This window comes from Arachis hypogaea, chromosome 3 (assembly GCF_003086295.3).
Source record: "Arachis hypogaea cultivar Tifrunner chromosome 3, arahy.Tifrunner.gnm2.J5K5, whole genome shotgun sequence".
Lineage (NCBI taxonomy): Eukaryota > Viridiplantae > Streptophyta > Magnoliopsida > Fabales > Fabaceae > Arachis > Arachis hypogaea.
The window spans coordinates 79,420,099-79,430,353 of record NC_092038.1 but is presented as its reverse complement, the minus strand read 5'-3'; the positions used below and the strand labels follow the sequence as shown (position 1 = coordinate 79,430,353).

At 40.1% G+C, this 10,255-nt stretch overlaps 2 non-coding genes across 2 annotated transcripts; both read left to right on the top strand.

Annotated features, from left to right (window-relative positions):
- The first annotated feature begins 1,343 nt into the window (after positions 1-1,343).
- On the top strand, positions 1,344-1,450 carry LOC112793762 (small nucleolar RNA R71). Its single transcript, XR_003198458.1, has one exon. It is a non-coding gene; the product is annotated as a small nucleolar RNA R71 (small nucleolar RNA).
- A 7,126-nt stretch (positions 1,451-8,576) lies between these two features.
- On the top strand, positions 8,577-8,680 carry LOC112793544 (small nucleolar RNA R71). Its single transcript, XR_003198234.1, has one exon. It is a non-coding gene; the product is annotated as a small nucleolar RNA R71 (small nucleolar RNA).
- Positions 8,681-10,255: the final 1,575 nt, after the last annotated feature.

Below are 10,255 nucleotides of genomic sequence, written 5' to 3'. Positions count from 1 at the left end.
ATTTGAAGCTTTTTCATGAGGGATAGAGGCATTAAGTTGATGCTCGCTCCCAGGTTACAGAGTCCTTTATCAATCATTGTTTCTCCTATGACGCAGGGAATATGGAAACTCCCTGGATCCTTTCTCTTTGTGGGTGGTCCTAGTTGAATGAGAGCACTGCAATCCCTATTCATCTTTATTGTTTGTCCACCTTTCAATGAACTCTTTCTGGCTAATAGCTCCTTTATATACTTTATGTATGAAGGAAATTGCTGGATGGCTTTAATAAATGGTATATTTACATCAAGAGATGCAAACATGTCGAGGAATCTTGAATACATTCTCCTTGCTACACCACCTTTAAGCCTTTGGGAGAAGGGTGCATATGGGTTAAGTGTCTCCTTCTTCTTCAGCTCTTCCTTGAGTGTGGGTTGAGGTGCATGGCTCCTTTCTTCCTGATTTCCTTTTTGATTGTCTTGGAGGTGTTCTACTTCATTCATACTCCTCTCATCACTTGTGGTGATCATCTTACATTCTTCCCACCTTACTTTCTTTGTTTCTCCTCTTGGGTTCTTCTCAGTATCACTGGGAAATCCATCAGTGGGTTTGGGAATTTGTTGAGATAGATACCCTACTTGGGACTCCAGTCTCTTGATGTTTTCTCCTTGGTTTTTGATATTGGCTTGCATTTCTTCCTTAAACACCTTGTTGTCTTGGACTTCTCTACATAAATTTTCAAGTAGAGTCTCAATCTTTGAAAGTCTATCCTCTGTTAGTGATGGTGGGTTGAGATTAGGTGGTTGAGAAGGGTGTTTAGGTGGTTGTTGATAGGGTCTTTGTGAGGTATGTTGGTGAGTTACATTGTTGTTGGAATTGAGGTTATGGCGTCTCTGGTCTTGACATTGGTCTTATTGATTTTCCCAACCAAAGTTGGGGTGATTTGTCCATCCAGAGTTGTAGGTTTTGGAGTATGGGTCATGGATTTGTCTAGGTGAGTTTCCAACATAGTTGGCTTGTTCCCAGTCACCTTCTTCTCCTATATTCACTCCTTCTTGAGTTGGTGATGAAGTGATGACTGCTGCAACTTGGTTTTCCTCCACCTTCTTGGTGAGATCTGCTAACTGCTTGGTGATCATCTTATTTTGAGCTAGCAATGCATCCATGTGGTTCAGCTCCATTACTCCTCGAGTGTTACTTCTTTCAGAGGCATAGAAGTAGTCATTCTCAGCTACTATTTCAATTACATCTTTGGCTTCTTCAATGGTTTCTTCTTATTTAGAGAGCCCCCTGATGAATGATCTACAGCCTTCTTTGACTCATAGGAAAGACCTTCATAGAAAATGTGAAGTTGCACCCATTCATTGAACATATCTGGTGGGCATCTTCTTGTTAAGTCCTTAAACCTCTCCAATGCCTCATAAAGAGTCTCACCATCTTGTTGCCTGAAAGTCTGCACCTCAGCTCTCAGGCTATTAATTCTTTGAGGAGGGTAAAATCTTGCCAAAAATTTGTTCACCACATCTTCCCACTTTGTCAAACTCTCCTTTGGAAAGGATTCGAGCCACTTGGATGCCTTGTCCCTGAGTGAAAAAGAGAACAACAGCAGCCTATAGACATCCGGGTGGACTCCATTAGACTTCACAATGTCACAAATTCTCAAGAAGGTGGTTAGATGTTGATTGGGGTCTTCTTGAGCACTTCCTCCAAATGAGCAGTTGTTCTGAACAAGGGTGATGAGCTGGGGTTTTAGTTCAAAGCTGTTGGCATGTATGGTGGGCTTATGGATGCTACTTCCACAGTTTCCTGGATTTGGATTGATGTAGGAGCCTAGAACTCTCCTTTCTTGCCCAGCATGATTTGCAGGACCTTCTCTAGCATGGTTGTGAGCTTCTTCTTCATGATTGTTGGTGGACGAAATTGTGATCACTTGTATGTATTTATAAAAGATGTATACTCTGAGGGCATTGTTTATTTTCTTCACAATCTCGTTCAACTAACCAGCAAGTGTACTGGGTCGTCCAAGTAATAACCTTACGTGAGTAAGGGTCGAATCCACAGAGATTGTTGGTATGAAGCAAGCTATGGTCACCTTGTAAATCTCAGTCAGGCAGAAAAAAGAGGAATTGTAATTATAATAATTAAAAAGGAATAATAAAAGGGATAGAACACTTATGCAGATTCATTGGTGGGAATTTCAGATAAGCGGATGGAGATGCTGTAGAGCTCTTGGACGCCTGCTCTCCTACTCCTTCTACTCAATCCTTCTTACTCCTTTCCATGGCAAGCTTTGTATAGGGGTTCACCATCAACTGTGGCTACTTTCATTCCTCACGGGGAAATAACCTGTGCGGCTGTCACTCGCACAGCTAACCAGTCTGGAGGCATCACCCGTGGCTGATGGCTACATCCCATCCTCGCAGTGAAAACTATGCAACGCACTCTGTCACAGTACGGCTAATCACCGGTTGGTTCCCGCTCCTACTGGAATAGAATCCCTCTTTTGCGTCTGTCACCAACGCCCAGCAGGTTAAAGTTTGAAGCACGTCACGGTCATTCATGATCGGAATCCTACTCGGAACACCACAGACAAGGTTGGACTTTCCGGACTCCCAGGATCCTACTCGGAACACCACAGACAAGGTTGGACTTTCCGGATCCAGATGAATGCCGCCAACTATCTAACTTATACCACGAAGATTCTGTTGGGGAATCTAAGAGATACGCATTCAAGCTCTGTTGCATGTAGAACGGACATGGTTGTCAATCACGCGCATTCATAAGTGAGAATGATAATGAGGGTAATCTGACTCATCACATTCATCATGTTCTTGGGTACGAATGAATATCTTGGAATAAGAATAAGAGAGAATTGAATAAAAGATAATAGAATTGCATTAATACTTGAGGTACAGCAGAGCTCCACACCCTTAATCTATGGTGTGCAGAAACTCCACCGTTGAAAATACATAAGCAAAGAGTTCAGGCATGGCCGAATGGCCAGCCCTCTCTAACGTGATCACAGGATCAAAATACAATCCAGGATGTCTAATACAATAGATAAATGTCCTATATATACTAGACTAGCTACTAGGGTTTACATGAGTAAGTAATTGATGCATAAATCCACTTCCGGGGCCCACTTGGTGTGTGCTTGGGCTGAGCTTGATGAATTCACGTGCTAAGGCATATCTTGGCGTTGAACTCTGAGTTATGACGTGTTTTGGGCGTTCAACTCCGGATCATGACGTTTTTCTGGCGTTTAACTCTAGACAGCAGCATGAACTTGGCGTTCAACGCCAAGTTACGTCGTCATTCTTCGAATAAAGTATGGACTATTATATATTGCTGGAAAGCCCTGGATGTCTACTTTCCAACGCCGTTGAGAGCGCGCCAATTGGAGTTCTGTAGCTCCAGAAAATCCATTTCGAGTGCAGGGAGGTCAGATTCCAACAGCATCAGCAGTCCTTTTGTCAGCCTTCTTCAGAGTTTTGCTCAAATCCCTCAATTTCAGTCAGAATTTACCTGAAATCACAGAAAAGCACACAAACTCATAGTAAAGTCCAGAAATGTGAATTTAACATAAAAACTAATGAAAACATCCCTAAAAGTAGCTCAAACTTACTAAAAACTATATGAAAACAATGCCAAAAAGCGTATAAATTATCCGCTCATCACAACACCAAACTTAAATTGTTGCTTGTCCCCAAGCAACTGAAAATCAAATAGGATAAAAAGAAGAGAGTATACTATAAAGTCCAAAATATCAATGAATATTAATTTAATTAGATGAGCGGGACTTGTAGCTTTTTGCTTCTGAACAGTTTTGGCATCTCACTTTTTCCTTTGAAGTTTAGAGTGATTGGCTTCTCTAGGAACTTAGAATTTCAGATAGTGTTATTGACTTTCCTAGTTAGGCATGTTGATTCTTGAACACAGCTACTTTATGAGTCTTGGCTGTGGCCCTAAGCACTTTGTCTTCCAGTATTACCACCGGATACACAAATGCCACAGACACATAACTGGGTGAACCTTTTCAGATTGTGACTCAGCTTTGCTAAAGTCCCCAGTTAGTGGTGTCCAGAGCTCTTAAGCACACTCTTTTGCTTTGGATCACGACTTTAACCACTCAGTCTCAAGCTTTTCACTTGGACCTTCATGACACAAGCACATGGTTAGGGACAGCTTGATTTAGCCGCTTAGGCCTGGATTTTATTTCCTTGGGCCCTCCTATCCATTGATGCTCAAAGCCTTGGATCCTTGCTACCCTTGCCTTTTGGTTTTAAGGGCTATTGGCTTTTTCTGCTTGCTTTTTCTTTCTATTTTATATTTTTTTTTTTCGCCATTTTTTTTTCACTGCTTTTTCTTGCTTCAAGAATCAATTCATGAATTTTTCAGTTCATCAATAACATTTCTCTTTGTTCATCATTCTTTCAAGAGCCAACAATTTTAACACTCATAAACAACAAGATCAAAAATATGCACTGTTCAAGCATTCATTCAGAAAACAAAAATTATTGCCACCACATCAATATAATTAAATTAAATTCACTAATAATTTCGAAAATTATGTACTTCTTGTTCTTTTGAATTAAAACATTTTTCTTTTAAGAGAGGTGAAAGACTAATGGATTTTATTCATAGCTTTAAGGCATGGTTTACACACTAATGATCATGAAGTAGAAACACAAAAACATAGATAAACATAACACTTAAAAACCGAAAACAGAAAGAAAATAAAGAACAAGGAATGAATCCACCTCTTAGTGGCGTCTTCTTCTTGAAGGACCAATGATGTTCTTTAACTCTTCTATGTCCCTTCCTTGCCTTTGTTGCTCCTCTCTCATAGCTCTTTGATCTTCTCTTATTTCTTGGAGAGTGAGGGCGTGTTCATGGTGTTCCACCCTTAGTTGTTCCACGTTTTGGCTCAAGTCTTCTAAGGAGGTACTGAGTTGCTCCCAATAGTTGTTGGGAGGAAAGTGCATTCCATGAGGCATTTGTTGATGAACTTCCTCATGTTCTCCTTTGGGGCCGTGAGGGACTTCCCTTGTTTGCTCCATCCTTTTCTTGGTGATGGGCTTGTCTTCTTCAATGGAGACATCTCCATCTATGATAACTCCAGCTGAATAACATAGATGGCATATGAGGTGGGGGAAGGCTAGCCGTGCCATGTATGAAGGCTTGTCAGCTATTTTGTAGAGTTCATTGGCTATGACTTCATGAACCTCTACTTCCTCTCCAATCATGATGCTATGAATCATGATTGCCCGATCCACAGTAACTTCAGATCGGTTGCTTGTAGGGATGATGGATCTTTGGATGAACTCCAGCCATCCTCTAGCTACAGGCTTGAGGTCCAGTCTTCTTAGTTGGACTGGTTTGCCTTTGGAGTCTACTCTCCATTGGGCGCCTTCCACACAAATGTCCATTAGGACTTGGTCCAACCTTTGATTGAAGTTGACCCTCCTTGTGTAGGGGCGTTCATCACCTTGCATCATGGGTAGATGAAACGCCAACCTCACATTTTCCGGACTGAAATCTAAGTATTTCCCCCGAACCATTGTGAGATAGTTCTTTGGATTCGGGTTCATACTTTGATCATGGTTCCTAGTGATCCATGCATTAGCATAGAACTCTTGAACCATCAATAATCCGACTTGTTGCATGGGGTTGGTTATGACTTCCCACCCTCTTCTTTGGATCTCATGTCGGATTTCCGGATACTCATTCTTTTTGAGCTTGAAGGGGACCTCAGGGATCACCTTCTTCTTTGCCACAACATCATAGAAGTGGTCTTGGTGGCTCTTGGAGATGAATCTCTCCTTTTCCCATGATTCGGAAGTGGAAGCTTTTGCCTTCCCTTTTCCTTTTCTTGAGGAAACTCCGGTCTTGGGTGCCATTGATGGTGAATGAAAAATAAAAAGCTAGGCTTTTTACCACACCAAACTTAAAATTTGCTCGTCCTCGAGCAAAAAGAAAAGAAGAGTAGAAGAAGAAGAAGAGAATTTGGGTAGAGAAGGAGAAGAGGGGTTCGGCTATATGAGAGAAGAAGGGGTTATGTTGTGTGAAAATGAAGAAGAAAAGGGAGGTATTTATAGGGAGGGGGGAGGGTTAGGTTTCGGCCATTTTGGGTGGGAATGGGTGGGAAATTGAATTTGAATGTAATGGGGGTAGGTGGGGTTTATGGGGAAGAGGAGGTTGATGTGAATGGTGCATGGGGTAATTGGGAAGAGAAATTGATGTGATTGGTGAAGGTTTTTGGGAAGGGTGACATTGAGAATGAGATTTGGATTAGGAGAGTGTGAATAGGATTAAAAGAAAAGGTAGGTGGGGATCCTGTGGGGTCCACAGGTCCTGAGGTAGGGATCCTGTGGTGTCCACAGGTCCTGAGGTGAAAAGAAATACCATTCCTTCACCCTATAGGCCTGTAAATTGCCTTCATGCACCATTCTGGCGTTCAAACGCCCATTGGTGCATGTTCTGGGCGTTAAACGCCCATGTGATGCTTGATTCTGGCGTTGAACGCCAGTTTCAAGCTTGTTTCTGGCGTTCAGCGCCAGATTGTCCTCTGCGTGCGCATCCTGGCGTTAAACGCCAGGATGTAGCTTGTTTTGGGCGTTCAGCGCCAGGAAGATGCTCTGTTCTGGCGTTGAACGCCCGCCAGATGCATCTTCTGGGCGTTGAACGCCGGCCCGCGCGTCCTCCAGGGTGAAAAATTTTTTTCTTCTGTTTTTGACTCTGTTTTTAATTTTTTTTATTTTTTTCGTGACTCCTCATGATCATGTACCTAATTAAACATAAAAATAACAAAGAAACAAAATAAAATAAAATTAGATAAATAAAATTGGGTTGCCTCCCAACAAGCGCTTCTTTAATGTCAATAGCTTGACAGTGGCTCTCATGGAGCCACAGAGCAATCAAGTCAATGTTGTCTAGTCCCAACACCAAACTTAGAGTTTGGATATGGGGTTTGAACACCAAACTTAAAGTTTGGTTATGGCTTCACAACACCAAACTTAGAGTTTGACTGTGTGGGCTCTTCTTGACCTTGAACTGAGAGAAGCTCTTCATGCTTACTCTCTTTTGTCACAGAGGGATTGCCATGTGCTTGAAACACAAGGTATTCTCCATTTAATTGAAGGACTAACTCTCCTCTGTTGACATCTATCACAGCTTCTGCTGTGGCTAGGAAAGGTCTTCCTAGGATGATGCATTCATCATCCTCCTTCCTAGTATCTAGGATTAGGAAATCAGCAGGGATGTAAAAGTCTTCAACTTTCATAAGCACGTCCTCTACTATCCCATGAGCTTGTCTCACTGACTTATCTGCCAATTGCAGTGAGAACAAAGCAGGTTGCACCTCAATGATCCCTAGCTTCTCCATTACAGAGAGTGGCATAAGGTTTATCCCTGACCCAAGATCACACAGAGCTTTTTCAAAGCTCATGGTGCCAATGGTGCAAGGTATCAAGAACTTGCCAGGATCTTGTCTCTTTTGAGGTAGAGTTTCCTGAATCCAAGTATCCAAATCACTAATGAGCAAGGGAGGTTTACTTTCCAAAGTCTCATTACCAAACAGCTTGGCATTCAGTTTCATGATAGCTCCTAGATATTGAGCAACTTGCTCACTAGTCACATCTTCATCCTCTTCAGAGGATGAATAATTGTCAGAGCTCATGAATGGCAGAAGGAGATTGAATGGAATCTCTATGGTCTCTGCATGAGCCTCAGATTCCTCAGGATCCTTATTAGGAAGCTCCTTCTTGCTTGGAGGACGTCCCAGTAGTTCTTTCTCACTAGGATTTTCGTCCTCCTCCTCCTTTGTGCTTTCGGCCATGTTGACTAAGTCAATGGCTTTGCACTCTCCTTTTGGATTCTCTTCTGTATTACTTGGGAGAATACTGGGAGGAGTTTCAATAACTTTCTTACTCAGCTGGCCTACTTGTGCCTCCAAATTTCTAATGGAGGATCTTGTTTCATTCATGAAACTGAAGGTGGCCTTTGACAGATCAGAGACTATATTAGCTAAATTAGAATTATTTTGTTCAGAATTCTCTGTCTGTTGCTGAGAAGATGATGGATATGGCTTACTATTATTCAGCCTATTGCGTCCACCATTGTTAAAACCTTGTTGAGGTTTTTGTTGATCCTTCCAGGAGAAATTTGGATGATTTCTCCATGATGGGTTATAGGTATTTCCATATGGTTCACCCAGATAATTAACCTCTGCCATGGCAGGGTTCTCAGGATCATAAGCTTCTTCAGAAGCTACCTCTCTAGTACTGTTGGATGCATGTTGCAATCCATTCAGATTTTGAGAGATCATGTTGACCTGTTGAGTCAATACTTTGTTCTGAGCCATTATGGCATTCAGAGCATCAATTTCAAGAACTCCCTTCTTCTGAGGGACCCCAGTATTCACGGAATTCCTCTCAGAGGTATACATGAACTGGTTGTTTGCAACCATGTCAATGAGTTCTTGAGCCTCTTCAGGCGTTTTCTTCAGGTGAATAGATCCACCTGCAGAATGGTCCAGTGACATTTTCGAAAATTCAGAGAGACCATAATAGAATATATCTAATAGGGTCCATTCTGAAAACATGTCAGATGGACATCTCTTGGTCAGCTGCTTGTATCTTTCCCAAGCTTCATAGAGGGATTCACCATCTTTTTGTTTGAAAGTTTGAACATCCACTCTCAGCTTGCTCAGCTTTTGAGGAGGAAAGAATTTATCTAAGAAGGCAGTGACCAGCTTATCCCAGGAGTCCAGGCTATCCTTAGGTTGTGAATCCAACCATATTCTAGCTCTGTCTCTTACAGCAAAAGGGAAAAGCATGAGTCTGTAGACTTCAGGATTAACTCCATTCGTCTTTACAGTATCACAGACTTGCAAGAATTCAGTTAAAAACTGATAAGGATCTTCAGATGGAAGTCCATAAAACTTGCAGTTTTGTTGCATTAATGCAACTAGTTGAGGCTTAAGCTCAAAGTTATTGGCTCCAATGGCAGGAATGGAGATGCTTCTTCCATCAAACTTGGATGTTGGCTTTGTGAAGTCACCAAGCATTCTCCTTGCATTATTATTATTATTATTTTCGGCTGCCATCTCCTTCTCTTGTTCGAAAATTTCTGAAAGGTTGTTTCTGGATTGTTGTAATTTAGCTTCTCTTAATTTTCTCTTCAGAGTCCTTTCAGGTTCTGGATCAACTTCAACAAGAGTGCCCTTTTCCTTGTTCCTGCTCATAAGAAAGAGAAGAAAACAGAAAAGAAAGAGGAATACTCTATGTCACAGTATAGAGATTCCTTTATGTTAGTAGAAGAAGAAAGGGGTAGAGTGGAAAAGAAACACAACTGTGAGGATGGCAGAGATGTGAGGATGTGAATGAAGAGAGGTGAAGAGAAGTGTTAGTAATTAAATAATTAAATAGAAGAAGAAAAGAGAAAGAAATTTTCGAAAATAATTTTGAAAAAATGGTTAGTGATTTTCGAAAATTAAAGATGAGATGAGATTAAAATTAGAATTTAAAACAATTAAAAAGAATTTTTGAAAAAGAGGGAAAAGTAGTTAGGTGGTTTTGAAAAAGATAAGAAACAAACAAGGAGTTAGTTAGTTGATTGAAAAAGATTTGAAATCAAATTTTGAAAAAGATAAGAAGATAGGAGGTTAGATAAGATATTTTGAAATCAAATTTTGAAAAAGATAAGACAAAAGATAAAAAGATATATTTGAAAAAGATATTTGAAAAAAAAAAGATTTAATTTTAAAAATTACTTAACTAACAAGAAACTACAAGATAAGATTCTAGAATTTAAAGATTGAACCTTTCTTAACAAGAAAGTAACAAACTTCAAATTTTTGAACCAATCACATTAATTGTTAGCTAATTTTCGAAAATTTGATAAAAAGATAAGAAAAAGATTTTGAAAATATTTTGAAAAATATTTTTGAAATTTTCGAAAATGCTAAAAAAAATGAAAAAGATATGATTTTTGAAAAAGATTTTGAAAAGATAAGATTTTTAAAATTGAAATTTTGACTTGACTTGTAAGAAACAACTAATTTTTAAAAATTTTTGACCAAGTCAACCCAAAATTTCGAAATTTTAGAGGAAAATAAGGAAAAGATATTTTTGATTTTTAAATATTGAATGAAAAACACAAAAATGACCCAAAACATGAAAATTTTGGATCAAGACACAAGATGCATGCAAGAATGCTATGAATGTCAAGATGAACACCAAGAACACTATGAAGATCATGATGAACATCAAGAACATAA